At 46.5% G+C, this 15,159-nt stretch overlaps 1 protein-coding gene across 1 annotated transcript in view; it reads left to right on the top strand.

Annotated features, from left to right (window-relative positions):
- Positions 1–15,159, top strand: part of LOC138511207 (long-chain-fatty-acid--CoA ligase ACSBG2-like) — a 655,074-nt gene that overhangs the window by 332,232 nt on the left and 307,683 nt on the right. The window lies entirely within an intron of this gene.

The following is a 15,159-nucleotide window of genomic DNA, read 5'->3' as shown; positions in this document are numbered from 1 at the left end:
GAATGACCACATGAATGCCAGTACTCACGAAGACCGGAAAGACCACTTGGATGTCCGTATTCACGAGGACCGGAAAGACCACTCAGAAGTCAGTACTAACCCACAACCCTGTAAATCAAACAAGAACCCAGAAGGCAGTAAAGGCAAAGAGTGAGGATGACTAAATACCTAAACCCAAGTCAAGAGGCAAGAAGGAATAGTACAGTGTGGAAAACAAAAGATAATCACACAGGGGCTAGTTACAACAGCTTCCCATACCTAATAATAAAATAGGAAATAAATGTAAAAGTGTAAAGGAAAACATGGCATGGATCCCAATAGAAGGCAAGGATCAGGAGCAGTGAAAACGATTTCAAAAGGGAAACTTTCCCACCCATCCAAGGTGAAAAGGCAGGAAACTAAACCTGTAAAGGAAAGATTAATGCAACAAGTCTTTCAGTAGCAAAGGGCAATTTCTAGGAAACAGTGAACACAGGCAATTGGGCTACAGCAAAAGGAAAGCTCAGAGAAAGGCTGCCTGCAGACAGAGAAAGGGAGAAAGGGATTTCCAAAAGGCAGAAATCAATTAGGCATACAAATACGAATTCCAGGACAAGGAACAAGAACCACTAACTAGAACTGGGCACAAAAACTAGGAACCAGGAACAAGGGACCAGTCACGACAGGAACGCTGCAACAATGACCAGCGCTGGACTGAAGCAGACTGAGGCTTTTAAAGCTGCTTAACGAGCACACCCCTCAGGCGTGTCGCCTGCTGCACCTGCAGCCACAGGTGTTGCCTATCCTCCACCCAGCCTTGTCCTGCAAGGGAGGAGGTGAGGCAGTGAGCCAGGCATTCTGGGAAGCATAGTCATTTGATTATAGTAGCAGTAGCATGCTGGCTGCCAAAAACCTGGAATGGATCCGGAAGGGAAGTAATTTGGGAAATAAGGTTTTAGCGCTCCCAATTCATCAGGACACTGTAGCATAAGGTTCGGAGGAAATGTCCAGTAGGGAAGAAACCCCAAAACATGCCCCCAAGTGGCGGGAACGGGAGCGAAGGGAGCGAGCTGTGACACACTTTTGGAGGCTTCTGTGTAGAAGCCCACCGAAAAGTGGAACAAAGGGCTCGACTGGGGTTGGAGTCACAGAGGCGAACACAAACACCATTTTAAAACCGAGTCTTGGTGAAAAGACCCAACCGGGGAATAAATATTAAATAAATAACCCAGCGGTATCTTTAACATTGCACCAAAAAGTGGTGCGTTTAAAATGAAAGGGAAAATCCCATAGTAAATATTCTTAAGGAATATTTCACGTGGTAACCACTGCCACCAGCCAGAAACTCCACGAGGGGGGATTGCACAGTGCCCCCTCGAAAAACAGACCCAGGGGCAATCTAATTACCCGAACCAGTACTTCCACAATATGATGGTTTGTACTGGTTCTGTTCCCAATTTAAGAGTAGTAAAGCCAGTGGTGACTTTACATGCCCTGGGAGACAGCAGTCAGTCCCAGGGTATGGAGTCTATGTTTGGGGGTCACTATGACACCCCTGTGTTACTGCACTGAGGGTGCTGTGTAACACACTTACCAAAAAACACATGAAACCCTATGGAGTAAAAGACCCCATAGCCCATAAAACACATAACAAAGTCAAAGGATATCTCAAATCATGTCTAAGAGTGGGAGAAAAAGAGTCTCACTCTTAGCAGGAGAAAAAAATAAACCCCAAAAATCCAGCAAAGCTGCTCGGGGACTCACTAGGTTTGGGAAATTAGCCTTAACAGAGAATTCTCCCTAACACTCGCCCCCCCCCCCCGGACTAAGGGACAGGAGGATTTAATCCAATCCTGGATGAATCTCATACCTCTAGTCGATGACATACATCCTAGAGAGACCATCAGCATTTTGGTGGTGACATCCTGACCTGTGCTCAATGGTGAAATCAAACCCTTGCAGGCAGATTGACCATCTCAGTAGTTTTGGGTTTTCCCCCTTCATTTGCATCAACCATCTCAGGGGTTGGTGGTCAGTCTGAATGACAAAAGTAGAACCATACAAGTATAGCCTAAACTTCTTCAGTGCCCACACAATAGCAAAACATTCTCTTTCAATTGTTGCCCAACTTGTCTCAGGATCCTTCAGCTTTCTGCTGATGAAGCAAATGGGGTGCTGCATACCTTTCTCATCCAGTTGGCTAAGGACTGCACCTCTATCTACATTAGAAGCATCTGTCTGCACAATGAAAGTTTGGTGATAGTCAGGAGCTCTCAATACTGGTGCTTGGCATAGAGCTTTCTTCAGGTTTTCAAACGCCTGATTGCACTCCTCATTCCATTTGACCTTCTTAGGGAATTTTGGAGAAGAGATTACATTCAGTGGAGAAGCTATGGTACCATAGTTCTCTATGAAATTCCTGTAATACCCAGAGAGGCCTAGGAAGGCTCTCACCTGGGTATCAGTAGTAGGTGTTGTCCAATTTTGCACAGCTTCAATCTTGCTGAGCAAAGACCTTATTTCTCCACCTCCTACCTCATGCCCAAGGTAGACCACCTTACTGTGACCAATCTGGCATTTACTTGCCTTTATGGTCAGATTGGCCTGTCCAGGAGCCTGCAAAACATATCCTAGGTGGTTAACATGCTCTTCCCCGGATTGGCTGAATACTGCAATGTCATTCATGTATGCCATGCAGAAGTCCTCCATCCCAGCCAGAACCTGGAATGTTGCAGGTGCATTTTTCAGTCCAAAAGGCATAACCTTAAATTGGTATAAGCCAACTGGGGTAGAAAATACAGTTTTCTCCTTGGCATGGTCTGTCAGGGCTATTTGCCAATAGCTGACGTAAGGTCAAATGTGCTGAGGAACTTGGCTGAACCAAGTCTATACACTAACTCATCTGTCCTTGGCAAAGGGTGAGCATCAGTCTTGGTGACTGCATTAAGAGCTCTATAATCCACATGGAATCTCAATTCTTTGGATCCTGCCTTTGGTACTAACACAACTGGGCTAGACCATGGACTAGTAGAGGGCTCTATTACCCCGAGATCAAGTATCTTCTTGACCTCCCCTTTGATGTGGGTCCTTACATTTTCTGACATTCTATATCCTCTGCTTTTGACTGGCAGACAGTCACCAGTGAGTATATCATGCTGGTCCCAAGGAGTCAAGCCTGGTGAAAGTGAGAACAACGAGGCAAACTGATTTAACATAGATGTGCACTCTTCTTGTTGCCCAGGTGTCAGATTTGAAGAGAGATTTACTCCTTCAATCTTTTCATCCAAGGGTAAGCCTCTGAGGAGATCAGGAAGAGCTTCACTCTCTTCTTCCTCTTCTGTTGAAGCTAGAAGCAAGGCTCCTACTTCAGTCCTGGTGACATACGCCTTTAGTCGGTTGGTGTGGAAGACTCTGGGGGCCTCCTTGGGATTGCCCAAGTCTACCAGATAGCTCACCTCTCCAAGTTTACCCTCAACCTTGAAGGGTCCCATCTATTTATCTTGCAAGGCCCTCTGCCTTGTGGGGATCATAACTAGAACTAGCTGGTCTTGAGTAAACTCAACCATGTTAGCCTTTTGGTCATGCCAATGTTTGACCAAAGCTTGCCCAGCTTTCAGGTTATCACTAACTTCTGCCAACATGTGTGACATTCTCCTCTGGAGACCTATCACATAGTCAGTCACTCTGACTGGCTTGGGGGAAGGAGCACTCTCCAACCCCTCCTTAATCAGGGCCAATGGACCTCTGACTGGATGGCCATAAAGAAGTTCAAAGGGAGAATAACCTACTCCCTCCTGAGGGACTTCTCTATAAGCAAAGAGAAGGCATGGCAATAGAAGATCCCACTTTCTTTTAAGGGGATCTTCTAAAGCACCTATCATGCTCTTCATAGTTCTGTTGAACCTTTCTACCAACCCGTTTGTCTGAGGGTGGTAGGCGGTAGAGAACTTGTAAGTAACTCCACAGGTTTTCCACATGGCTTTCATGTAGTGGGACATACAATTTGACCCCCTGTCAGAAATTACTTCCTTAGGAAACCCAACCCTGGTAAAAATACCAAGGAGGGCCTTAGCCACAGCCTGAGCTGTAACAGTCCTCATAGGAATTGCCTCAGGGTACCTAGTAGCATGGTCTACTACAACAAGGATAAACCTGTTGCCTGAGGAGGTTGGGGGATCAAGGGGACCAACAATGTCAATCCCTACCCTCTCAAATGGGACTCCCACAACTGGGAGAGGCACTAAAGGTGCCACATTCTTGGAACCAACCTTACCAGACGTTTGGCAGGTGTGGCAGCTCTTGCAAAACTTATCTACCTCAGCCCCCATTTTTGGCCAATAAAAGTAGAGTGGGAGCCTTTCCTTGGTCTTCTTGAAACTCAAGTGACCAGCCAAAGGAATCTCATGGGCCAGTTGCAAGAACTGTTGTCTGTTTTCTTGAGGTACTGCAAGCCGCTTGTAGTCCCCAGGTGCAGACTCGGTCGGTTCACTGTAGAAGAGGCCATCTTCCCAGTGCAACCTATACTTCCCAGTCTCTTGCCCATCAGCCTGAGAAGCTGCCTGTTGGCGAAGACCTTCCAGAGTTGGACATTCTCTCTGTCCCTTACTGAAGTCTGCCCTGTTGGGTCCACCTTCTGCCAGTAAAGACTGCAGCTCGGGATGGTCAACAGGATCCAGATCTCCAATGAGTTTTTGGCCTTCCACTAGCTCCTCTTCAGAGTCTAGCTCAACCACACAGGGTTGTACCTCCCTCTCAGCCTCAGCTGGAGGTGGAGTTACAGGTGCAACTTTGGACAACCTAGGGGAAGTCCTTGTTGGAAGCACTGAAGTGCTTGCTGCTGGCTGTTTCCTAGAAGTCTTGGGTTTCCCCTTTGCTTCTTGTTGTTCAGAGATAGCAAGTTGTAACTCCAGTGGAGTAGTAGTGATATCCTTCTTCATCATCTCCTTGGGAGTACCTCTCATGGTTCTCTCCCTTGCAGGTCAGGTGAGGTGAGCTCCTGTAACCTTTTAGTAGGAGGTCTGGGGGGGTCTGGGGGTATGTGACACTACTCCAAGAGTCTTCAGGTCATTACCCAACAGAACCCTTCCTGGTACCTCACTTTGTATGCTGACAGGTATCTTCACAGTCATCTCATTACACTGGATGAGAACTGGTAACTGGGGAAGCATCTGCACAGGCCCTCCAGCTTTTTTGGCTGTTTCCCCTCATCCTGAGTTATCCCAGAGTCCTTGTGAGTAGCCCTGTTGGCAACCCACAAGTCAGCAGCCTTAGCTAGTTTTCTGGAATCTAATTCCTTTGAATCAGCCATGTGCTGACTGAGCTCAGGAGAACAGGCATCATAAATTGACTCCAACATCACAAGATTCTTCATTCCCTCACAAGTGTTCACCTTGTAACCCTTAATCCATCCCTCTAAGTTCTTCAAACTTTCACTCCCCCAGGTAGCCCAATGGGTCCCATCATGCTTTTTGAGGGTCCTAAACCTCTTAAGGTACTGGGAAGGGGTCTTCCCAAATCTAGTTATCAAAGCAAGCTTCACACATTCATAATCCTTCTTTTCCTCCTCCCCCAACTCCATTACCACATCAGTAGCAACAGGGGGGAGCCTAGAGAACAACCAGGAAAGTAACGCATTTCCTGTAATGTTCTGGAGCCCATGATTATACTCAAACAAACTCAACCAATCCAACACATCCAACTTAGGCTCATACATACCCACAAGCTCTTTAGGCATCCGGGGTCTTTTGGGACTGGAACTCCTAGAGGATCCGGAGAGAGGAGCATTTTCAACAGACAATTTCTTCATCTCTAACGCATGCTTGAGCTCCATTTCCCTGAGCCTTAGTTCTTGATTCAGTTCTTGGTGTCTTTGTTCTGCTTGAGTATTAAGTTTCTTAAACTCCAATTCAAGTTTCATTTTCTCTAGTTCCAGATATTGAGGACTAAGTGTGGGGCCTGGCAAAGATCCAGTAGGTACAGCTGGCAGAGCAGGTGGGGGCCTAGGGGGGACAACTACATCATCCTCACCCTCCTCTTCTGCTTCTGACTCAAGGTTATCAATACTAGGTTCAATATCAATATCATTGCCGTTATCTACATTTGCTGGAGTGGTAAGTTCCTCTGAACCACCATCCAGACTTTGGTTTGCTAACAACCTTTCTATTAGCTCCATTTTCTTGCCTTTAGTCAGGAGATTCTTATGCTTACAGAGAACTCTTAAACAATCAGCAGTTTTTGTAGCAAGGAACTCTTTCATAGTTGACAGGTTAGAAAATAACTTTTTTTAGTGCTAAGCTTTGTGGTTAGTTCCAGCGTGTGCAGGTACTTTTGAGCACAAGGCTCCACTCTTCGTAGGGCTTGGACTTCCTTTTAGTTAGGTGCCTCTGAAGGCGGACAGGGTCTAATTATTATTCGCACTGCCTGTTTTCCTCCCCATCTAGGTGGTCTACACATTTTGTGCGTCTAACTCGTTAGACTCGTTTGTATTTATATATATATTGTATTAGATTTGTATGTGTTGGTTTACTTGAGTTTTATTGTGATTTCTCGCTACGGTCAATGTTACAAAGGCCTTGTAATAAATGTGTCTATATTTTTAATATAACACCTGCTTGGAGTAATTTGTAAGTGTCCTTGCTTTGTGTGCTCATTGCGGGCTTTCAGTCACCCTCACCCCTATTGAGACCTAGTCTTGACAGCCGCGATCGCTACCCTGATTGGTCTGGCTTGTCCAGAGGTTACCCTGTTCCAAGAAACTAGGCTGGCCTTTTGAACCTCTGCCCCTCCAGGACAGAGTTCAGAAATCCATCTTAACAGGTGCAAGTCGTGGCTTCGTCCAGAGGAAGAGAAGATCTCGACGTGGAGGAAAGCTGGAGGTCGTTGCACTGCCAGGGAAGAAACCAGCCGCGGAGTTCTCCGGTTAAAAGGTACTACCCTTTTATTCGTGGTAGTGGTAAAACGTGGTATCCCGGTTGCCGGGGTGCTTGGCACAGGCAAGGCGGCCACGAGATGATCCGGGAAGGTGAAAAGGTGGGCAAACTGGTTTTCCCCACCAGTCAAAGGAAGAAGACTCTTCGGGATGAAGATCTCCTCTGTCGTTGGAAGAAGTGGTGAGTCGGTTCAGCAGGGCTCCAACGGTGGTGTCGTTGCTGCAGGTGGGATCAGCTTCTCCCTCTTCGGATTCTTTGGTCCTGTGGCGACGTCTGAAGTTCCAGTCCCCAAAGCCCTGCTTTTATGCAGAAAACCCCCATTCATCAGTCCTAGCTGTCACTCAAACATGCTAAATGGTGAGCCGGGCGGCTCACCACTGGGCCAATCACACAAGAGTGTGACTTGAGTTGCCGAGGCAACTCATTCCAGGGTGCCTAAACCCCCGTCCCACACATCCTGTAGACCCAGACAGAGTGGCACCACTTTTGGAGGCTTCTGTGTAGAAGCCCACCGAAAAGTGGAACAAAGGGCTCGACTGGGGTTGGAGTCACAGAGGCGAACACAAACACCATTTTAAAACCGAGTCTTGGTGAAAAGACCCAACCGGGGAATAAATATTAAATAAATAACCCAGCGGTATCTTTAACATTGCACCAAAAAGTGGTGCGTTTAAAATGAAAGGGAAAATCCCATAGTAAATATTCTTAAGGAATATTTCACGTGGTAACCACTGCCACCAGCCAGAAACTCCACGAGGGGGGATTGCACAGTGCCCCCTCGAAAAACAGACCCAGGGGCAATCTAATTACCCCTACCAGTACTTCCACAATATGATGGTTTGTACTGGTTCTGTTCCCAATTTAAGACTAGTAAAGCCAGTGGTGACTTTACATGCCCTGGGAGACAGCAGTCAGTCCCAGGGTATGGAGTCTATGTTTGGGGGTCACTATGACACCCCTGTGTTACTGCACTGAGGGTGCTGTGTAACACACTTACCAAAAAACACATGAAACCCTATGGAGTAAAAGACCCCATAGCCCATAAAACACATAACAAAGTCAAAGGATATCTCAAATCATGTCTAAGAGTGGGAGAAAAAGAGTCTCACTCTTAGCAGGAGAAAAAAATAAACCCCAAAAATCCAGCAAAGCTGCTCGGGGACTCACTAGGTTTGGGAAATTAGCCTTAACAGAGAATTCTCCCTAACACTCGCCCCCCCCCCCCGGACTAAGGGACAGGAGGATTTAATCCAATCCTGGATGAATCTCATACCTCTAGTCGATGACATACATCCTAGAGAGACCATCAGCATTTTGGTGGTGACACCCTGACCTGTGCTCAATGGTGAAATCAAACCCTTGCAGACAGATTGACCATCTCAGTAGTTTTGGGTTTTCCCCCTTCATTTGCACAACCATCTCAGGGGTTGGTGGTCAGTCTGAATGACAAAAGTAGAACCATACAAGTATGGCCTAAACTTCTTCAGTGCCCACACAATAGCAAAACATTCTCTTTCAATTGTTGCCCAACTTGTCTCAGGATCCTTCAGCTTTGTGCTGATGAAGCAAATGGGGTGTGCATACCTTTCGCATCCAGTTGGCTAAGGACTGCACCTCTATCTACATTAGAAGCATCTGTCTGCACAATGAAAGTTTGGTGATAGTCAGAAGCTCTCAATACTGGTGCTTGGCATAGAGCTTTCTTCAGGTTTTCAAACGCCTGATTGCACTCCTCATTCCATTTGACCTTCTTAGGGAATTTTGGAGAAGAGATTACATTCAGTGGAGAAGCTATGGTACCATAGTTCTCTATGAAATTCCTGTAATACCCAGAGAGGCCTAGGAAGGCTTTCACCTGGGTATCAGTAGTAGGTGTTGTCCAATTTTGCACAGCTTCAATCTTGCTGAGCAAAGACCTTATTTCTCCACCTCCTACCTCATGCCCAAGGTAGACCACCTTACTGTGACCAATCTGGCATTTACTTGCCTTTATGGTCAGATTGGCCTGTCCAGGAGCCTGCAAAACATATCCTAGGTGGTTAACATGCTCTTCCCCGGATTGGCTGAATACTGCAATGTCATTCATGTATGCCATGCAGAGATCCTCCATCCCAGCCAGAACCTGGAATGTTGCAGGTGCATTTTTCAGTCCAAAAGGCATAACCTTAAATTGGTATAAGCCAACTGGGGTAGAAAATACAGTTTTCTCCTTGGCATGGTCTGTCAGGGCTATTTGCCAATAGCTGACGTAAGGTCAAATGTGCTGAGGAACTTGGCTGAACCAAGTCTATACACCAACTCATCTGTCCTTGGCAAAGGGTGGGCATCAGTCTTGGTGACTGCATTAAGAGCTCTATAATCCACATGGAATCTCAATTCTTTGGATCCTGCCTTTGGTACTAACACAACTGGGCTAGACCATGGACTAGTAGAGGGCTCTACTACCCCGAGATCAAGTATCTTCTTGACCTCCCCTTTGATGTGGGTCCTTACATTTTCTGACATTCTATATCCTCTGCTTTTGACTGGCAGACAGTCACCAGTGAGTATATCATGCTGGTCCCAAGGGGTCAAGCCTGGTGAAAGTGAGAACAACGAGGCAAACTGATTTAACATAGATGTGCACTCTTCTTGTTGCCCAGGTGTCAGATTTGAAGAGAGATTTACTCCTTCAATCTTTTCATCCAAGGGTAAGCCTCTGAGGAGATCAGGACGAGCTTCACTCTCTTCTTCCTCTTCTGTTGAAGCTAGAAGCAAGGCTCCTACTTCAGTCCTGGTGACATACGCCTTTAGTCGGTTGGTGTGGAAGACTCTGGGGGCCTCCTTGGGATTGCCCAAGTCTACCAGATAGCTCACCTCTCCAAGTTTACCCACAACCTTGAAGGGTCCCATCTATTTATCTTGCAAGGCCCTCTGCCTTGTGGGGATCATAACTAGAACTAGCTGGTCTTGAGTGAACTCAACCATGTTAGCCTTTTGGTCATGCCAATGTTTGACCAAAGCTTGCCCAGCTTTCAGGTTATCACTAACTTCTGCCAACATGTGTGACATTCTCCTCTGGAGACCTATCACATAGTCAGTCACTCTGACTGGCTTGGGGGAAGGAGCACTCTCCAACCCCTCCTTAATCGGGGCCAATGGACCTCTGACTGGATGGCCATAAAGAAGTTCAAAGGGAGAATAACCTACTCCCTCCTGAGGGACTTCTCTATAAGCAAAGAGAAGGCATGGCAATAGGAGATCCCACTTTCTTTTAAGGGGATCTTCTAAAGCACCTATCATGCTCTTCATAGTTCTGTTGAACCTTTCTACCAACCCGTTTGTCTGAGGGTGGTAGGCGGTAGAGAACTTGTAAGTAACTCCACAGGTTTTCCATATGGCTTTCATGTAGTGGGACATACAATTTGACCCCCTGTCAGAAATTACTTCCTTAGGAAACCCAACCCTGGTAAAAATACCAAGGAGGGCCTTAGCCACAGCCTGAGCTGTAACAGTCCTCATAGGAATTGCCTCAGGGTACCTAGTAGCATGGTCTACTACAACAAGGATAAACCTGTTGCCTGAGGAGGTTGGGGGATCAAGGGGACCAACAATGTCAATCCCTACCCTCTCAAATGGGACTCCCACAACTGGGAGAGGCACTAAAGGTGCCACATTCTTGGAACCAACCTTACCAGACGTTTGGCAGGTGTGGCAGCTCTTGCAAAACATATCTACCTCAGCCCCCATTTTTGGCCAATAAAAGTAGAGTGGGAGCCTTTCCTTGGTCTTCTTGAAACTCAAGTGACCAGCCAAAGGAATCTCATGGGCCAGTTGCAAGAACTGTTGTCTGTTTTCTTGAGGTACTGCAAGCCGCTTGTAGTCCCCAGGTGCAGACTCGGTCGGTTCACTGTAGAAGAGGCCATCTTCCCAGTGCAACCTATACTTCCCAGTCTCTTGCCCATCAGCCTGAGAAGCTGCCTGTTGGCGAAGACCTTCCAGAGTTGGACATTCTCTCTGTCCCTTACTGAAGTCTGCCCTGTTGGGTCCACCTTCTGCCAGTAAAGACTGCAGCTCGGGATGGTCAACAGGATCCAGATCTCCAATGAGTTTTTGGCCTTCCACTAGCTCCTCTTCAGAGTCTAGCTCAACCACACAGGGTTGTACCTCCCTCTCAGCCTCAGCTGGAGGTGGAGTTACAGGTGCAACTTTGGACAACCTAGGGGAAGTCCTTGTTGGAAGCACTGAAGTGCTTGCTGCTGGCTGTTTCCTAGAAGTCTTGGGTTTCCCCTTTGCTTCTTGTTGTTCAGAGATAGCAAGTTGTAACTCCAGTGGAGTAGTAGTGATATCCTTCTTCAACGTCTCCTTGGGAGTACCTCTCATGGTTCTCTCCCTTGCAGGTCAGGTGAGGTGAGCTCCTGTAACCTTTTACTAGGAGGTCTGGGGAGGTCTGGGGGTATGTGACACTACTCCAAGAGTCTTCAGGTCATTACCCAACAGAACCCTTCCTGGTACCTCACTTTGTATGCTGACAGGTATCTTCACAGTCATCTCATTACACTGGATGAGAACTGGTAACTGGGGAAGCATCTGCACAGGCCCTCCAGCTTTTTTGGCTGTTTCCCCTCATCCTGAGTTATCCCAGAGTCCTTGTGAGTAGCCCTGTTGGCAACCCACAAGTCAGCAGCCTTAGCTAGTTTTCTGGAATCTAATTCCTTTGAATCAGCCATGTGCTGTCTGAGCTCAGGAGTACAGGCATCATAAATTGACTCCAACATCACAAGATTCTTCATTCCCTCACAAGTGTTCACCTTGTAACCCTTAATCCATCCCTCTAAGTTCTTCAAACTTTCACTCCCCCAGGTAGCCCAATGGGTCCCATCATGCTTTTTGAGGGTCCTAAACCTCGTAAGGTACTGGGAAGGGGTCTTCCCAAATCTAGTTATCAAAGCAAGCTTCACACATTCATAATCCTTCTTATCCTCCTCCCCCAACTCCATTACCACATCAGTAGCAACAGGGGGGAGCCTAGAGAACAACCAGGAAAGTAACGCATTTCCTGTAATGTTCTGGAGCCCATGATTATACTCAAACAAACTCAACCAATCCAACACATCCAACTTAGGCTCATACATACCCACAAGCTCTTTAGGCATCCGGGGTCTTTTGGGACTGGAACTCCTAGAGGATCCGGAGAGAGGAGCATTTTCAACAGACAATTTCTTCATCTCTAACTCATGCTTGAGCTCCATTTCCCTGAGCCTTAGTTCTTGATTCAGTTCTTGGTGTCTTTGTTCTGCTTGAGTATTAAGTTTCTTAAACTCCAATTCAAGTTTCATTTTCTCTAGTTCCAGATATTGAGGACTAAGTGTGGGGCCTGGCAAAGATCCAGTAGGTACAGCTGGCAGAGCAGGTGGGGGCCTAGGGGGGACAACTACATCATCCTCACCCTCCTCTTCTGCTTCTGACTCAAGGTTATCAATACTAGGTTCAATATCAATATCATTGCCGTTATCTACATTTGCTGGAGTGGTAGGTTCCTCTGAACCACCATCCAGACTTTGGTTTGCTAACAACCTTTCTATTAGCTCCATTTTCTTGCCTTTAGTCAGGAGATTCTTATGCTTACAGAGAACTCTTAAACAATCAGCAGTTTTTGTAGCAAGGAACTCTTTCATAGTTGACAGGTTAGAAAATAACTTTTTTTAGTGCTAAGCTTTGTGGTTAGTTCCAGCGTGTGCAGGTACTTTTGAGCACAAGGCTCCACTCTTCGTAGGGCTTGGACTTCCTTTTAGTTAGGTGCCTCTGAAGGCGGACAGGGTCTAATTATTATTCGCACTGCCTGTTTTCCTCCCCATCTAGGTGGTCTACACATTTTGTGCGTCTAACTCGTTAGACTCGTTTGTATTTATATATATATTGTATTAGATTTGTATGTGTTGGTTTACTTGAGTTTTATTGTGATTTCTCGCTACGGTCAATGTTACAAAGGCCTTGTAATAAATGTGTCTATATTTTTAATATAACACCTGCTTGGAGTAATTTGTAAGTGTCCTTGCTTTGTGTGCTCATTGCGGGCTTTCAGTCACCCTCACCTCTATTGAGACCTAGTCTTGACAGCCGCGATCGCTACCCTGATTGGTCTGGCTTGTCCAGAGGTTACCCTGTTCCAAGAAACTAGGCTGGCCTTCTGAACCTCTGCCCCTCCAGGACAGAGTTCAGAAATCCATCTTAACAGGTGCAAGTCGTGGCGTCGTCCAGAGGAAGAGAAGATCTCGACGTGGAGGAAAGCTGGAGGTCGTTGCACTGCCAGGGAAGAAACCAGCCGCGGAGTTCTCCGGTTAAAAGGTACTACCCTTTTATTCGCGGTAGTGGTAAAACGTGGTATCCCGGTTGCCGGGGTGCTTGGCACAGGCAAGGGGGCCACGAGATGATCCGGGAAGGTGAAAAGGTGGGCAAACTGGTTTTCCCCACCAGTCAAAGGAAGAAGACTCTTCGGGATGAAGATCTCCTCTGTCGTTGGAAGAAGTGGTGAGTCGGTTCAGCAGGGCTCCAACGGTGGTGTCGTCGCTGCAGGTGGGATCAGCTTCTCCCTCTTCGGATTCTTTGGTCCTGTGGCGACGTCTGAAGTTCCAGTCCCCAAAGCCCTGCTTTTATGCAGAAAACCCTCATTCATCAGTCTTAGCTGTCACTCAAACATGCTAACTGGTGAGCCGGGCGGCTCACCACTGGGCCAATCACACAAGAGTGCGACTTGTGTTGCCGAGGCAACTCAGTCCAGGGTGCCTAAACTCCCCCTCCCACACATCCTGTAGACCCAGACAGAGTGGCACCACTTTTGGAGGCTTCTGTGTAGAAAGCCGCCACAAAGTGGAACAAAGGGCTCGACTGGGGTTGGAGTCACAGAGGCGAACACAAACCATTTTAAAACCGAGTCCTGGCGAAAAGACCCAACCGGGGAATAAATATTAAATAAACAACCCAGCGGTATCTTTAACATTGCACCAAAAAGTGGTGTGTTTAAAATGAATGGGAAAATCCCATAGTAAATATTCTTAATGAATATTTTGCGTGGTAACCACTGCCATCAGCCAGAAACTCGACGAGGGGGGACTGCACAGTGCCCCCTCGAAAAACAGACCCAGGGGCAATCTAATTACCCCTACCAGTACTTCCACAATATCATGGTTTGTACTAGTTCTGTTCCCAATTTAAGACTAGTAAAGTCAATGGTGACTTTACATGCCCTGGGAGACAGTAGTCAGTCCCAGGGTATGGAGTCTATGTTTGGGGGTCACTATGACACCCCTGTGTTACTGCACTGAGGGTGCTGTGTAATACACTTACCAGAAAACCACATGAAACCCTATGGAGTAAAAGACCCCATAGCCCATAAAACACATTACAAAGTCAAAGGATATCTCAAATCATGTCTAAGAGTGGGAGAAAAAGAGTCTCACTCTTAGCAGGAGAAAAAAATAAACCCCAAAAATCTGGAAAAGCTGCTGGGGGACTCTCTAGGTTTGGGAAATTAGCCTTAACAGATAATTCTCCCTAACAGTTACCAAAATAGTACAGTAGTTTGGGGAGAATGACCATTTTGAGGACTGCTACACGACAATATAGAGAGATAGGGACTTTGGTCCACAATTGGAGTTTAGCTGTTAGTGTCTGTAAGAAATCTTCATAATTAACTGTGTGTACCGTATTTTTACTGCTGGACACGATAATGCCCAAGTACCGGACTTGTATCGCAGAACACTTAAATCCACTAATATTGGATGGACATTTGGTGGCAGGCGTAAGAGGAAACAGTTCAGATTTGGAATTATTAATTTTGTACCCAGAGTAGCGTGCAAAGTCATGTATGTCGGTCATGATGGGTTCCAGGTTTACCTCAGGGTCTCGAATATAAAGCAGAGTATCGTCTGCGTAGAGTGATATTATCTGCGGATGGCCTGTCATTCTGATGCCTCTATGTGAGTGTTTCTTCTGAATGAATTCAGCCGTGTGGTCAATTGTGACAGCAACCAGAATGGAAGAGAAGGGGCAGCCCTGTCTGGTATCCCTTGTTAGGGAGAATTCTCAATATGTGCTAATTTCCCTTACCTTTTGAGACCCCCAGCAACTTTGCTGGATTTCTAGGATTTGATTTTTTTACCTGGGAAGAGTGTGAGCCTTTTTTCCCACTCTTCCTTGTATTTTGATGTGTGTTTTACTTTTGTGTTCTTTGGTTATGGAGTTTTAACACAACTCCATAGGCATCATCTTT

Source organism: Ambystoma mexicanum, chromosome 6p, assembly GCF_040938575.1.
Source record: "Ambystoma mexicanum isolate Mex_15411 chromosome 6p, UKY_AmexF1_1, whole genome shotgun sequence".
In the NCBI taxonomy this organism is placed as follows: domain Eukaryota; kingdom Metazoa; phylum Chordata; class Amphibia; order Caudata; family Ambystomatidae; genus Ambystoma; species Ambystoma mexicanum.
Note: the sequence above shows the minus strand (reverse complement) of the source record. Positions and strands in the feature narration are given on the sequence as shown.